This window comes from Mastomys coucha, unplaced genomic scaffold, assembly GCF_008632895.1.
Source record: "Mastomys coucha isolate ucsf_1 unplaced genomic scaffold, UCSF_Mcou_1 pScaffold16, whole genome shotgun sequence".
Classification (NCBI taxonomy): Eukaryota; Metazoa; Chordata; class Mammalia; order Rodentia; family Muridae; genus Mastomys; species Mastomys coucha.
In genome coordinates, this window is record NW_022196898.1 from 28,915,686 (window position 1) to 28,918,306 (window position 2,621).

At 41.7% G+C, this 2,621-nt stretch overlaps 1 protein-coding gene across 10 annotated transcripts in view; it reads right to left on the reverse strand.

Annotated features, from left to right (window-relative positions):
• Tmem144 (transmembrane protein 144) overlaps window positions 1–2,621 on the reverse strand; it is a 43,444-nt gene that overhangs the window by 6,170 nt on the left and 34,653 nt on the right. The gene's annotated exons all lie outside the window — the stretch shown is intronic.

The window sequence follows — 2,621 nt, forward strand, 5'->3', positions numbered from 1 at the left end:
TCTTCATGGTCATTATTGCTATTGTTTTGATTATGCTGTAATATTTTATCAGATTAAACAATTTTATTTAATGCCATATGCTTATGATAAACTATTTTAGTCAGGCCTTATAGTGTGGGTGTGTAGTCCTGGATACCTGTGAAGCTAAGGCAGGAGGACTAAAAACTGAAGGCTTTCCAGGCCAGCTTAGCAAACTGTCTAAAAAGGTAGAGTAACATTGGAAAGGGGACGGGCCATTCCTCAGTGTACAGGGCTTCCCTTATGTGTGGGAAATCCTGGTTTTAAACCTAAATACAAAAACAAACAAAACAGACAAACAAAAATCAACCAAAGAACAAACCAAAAGATAGAAGAAAAATAACCTTCATCTTTTATTTATTTATTTGTGTGTGTGTGTGTGTGTTTCTTAAATTTATTTATTATTGTATATAAGTTCACTGTAGCTGTCTTCAGATGCACCAGAAGAGGGCATCAGATCCCATTGCAGATGGTTGTGAGCCACCATGTGGTTGCTGGGATTTGAACTCAGGACCTTTGGAAGAGAAGTCAGGGCTCTTACCTGCTGAGCCATCGCACCAGCCCAACCTTCGTCTTTTAAAATAAACAAAATAGGGGCTGGTGAGATGGCTCAGCAGGTAAGAGCCCTGACTGCTCTTCCAAGGGTCCCGAGTTCAAATCTCAGCAACCACATGGTGGTTCACAACCACCCCTAATGAGATCTGATGCCCTCTTCCAGTGTATATGAACACAGCCACAGTGTACTTATTTATAATAATAAATAAATCTTTGGGCCGGACCCAAAGCAGCGAGCAGGGACTGAGCAATTGGCGTCTACCTGAGTAAGTGGGCCAACCGGAGCAAGCGGAGGTTGACTGCATCGAGCAGAGGTCCTAAAAGTCAATTCCCAACAACCAGATGAAGGCTCACAACTATCTGTACAGCTACAGTGTGTACTCATATACATAAAATAAATAAATAAATCTTTAAAAAATAAAATAAACAAATAGTTTTTCTCTTGATGTACTTCTTAGATACATATAAAGAGATTGATAAAGTGTATGACTGACTACACCTTACATTTTCTCAGCATTAGCTACATGATCTCATCTCCTAAATGAGGCAAGCACATCTTTGATAGACAATGGCAGTACTAGGCCCCCATGTAGACCAATCGACTCTGTCTAACACTAAACCCGAAGGGATGCTAAAGGTAGCTATATATAAAAATAAAACCATGTAAGCAAGCAATAGGAGTTTCCGGAGGCAAGGACAAGAGTGAGAAAAGTATACAAGATGGGAAATGAGAACAAACAAGAAAAGGCACATTTCTACAATTTGAAAATGTGAAGCTGTTCAGGTCTGGTATGAGTATTTTTCACCAGAGTTGGCTTAGCTGTGATGTCGGCAAAGAAGGCGGACGAGAGAAGAATTTTAATGACTCCTTCTCAAGCCCTGCAGGGACTCTGGAAGAGCTTCAATAAACAATTCCACAATGTTCTCTCTCCCAGCACTACTCCCACTGTCTACAGGGCTGGCCCAGTAAAGTTTGATCCCACTGCTTCCAGCACGTAAAGGAAGAAATAAAAATGCCTTGTTCCCCATTTATCACCATCTGCGAAGTCAGCATCAAAGGGGCCAGAGGAACAGGTCAACGGAACCGCCTTACATCAGATTTGCAAAGTACTGATCCTGGGAATCCAACTCAGACGGGAAGCTTGAGCCTTGTAAAGGTGGGCGGAAACATCAACATTACACGGCTTGCCTTTATCCTCTCCATTCTGAAAATGCATTTCCCTCAAGAGAAGAAAGGAGCATAGGGTGCCTCTGGTCTCTGAAGCTTCCCACCTGATGACTTTTTTAATTACCCCTTGACCAATGCCCTGACTACTGCTGTGAACATCTATGTGGTTTTAGGAAGTGCTACCGTGCTACTGTAAATGTACAGCCCAGGTAAAGAGGGGGGGGGGAGGGGAAGGGTGGGGGAGAGCAAGCATTTCACAGCAGCTGCAACCACTTGGGGTGACTGAGCTGTGTATTTCCCTGTTGTCAAATCATACACATTGGCATCTAAGTCAGCCTTCCAAAGAGGAGGTGGATTTCTTACTGTCTTAGGAAGCCAAACCTAAGGTGCTTAGCACATAGGGACTTAATAATGAGAAAGATATGAAACTTCCTGAATGGTTTGTTTAGTATTAGAGCTGCCAGGGCAGAAAGGAACCAGAGAGTGAAGGGGTTCGTGCACTGGGAATGGGGTCTTCCCTCTTCCTCCCTCTCCTTCCTTTCATAAAGACTTTGGATCTAATAAAAAAATTTATTGAGACTTGCAGAGTTAGGCATTTCCTTTTCATGCCAACACGCAGGCTGTTTAAACAAACAAACAAACAAAAATCACTTAGATTTTATTTGAATTTAGTTTTGTTTGCAGGTTATTTGATAAATATAGAACAATCCAAAGAATGCTGTGTGAGCCAGGCTTGGTGAGACATGATTGTGATTTCTAACATTCTGGAGGCTAATGCAGGAGGATTTTAAATTTGAGACCAGGTTGGGCTACAAAGACACCATCTTGGAAACAAATAAAATACTGTCTGAAACCACATGAAGCTTTTATGAAATCTGTT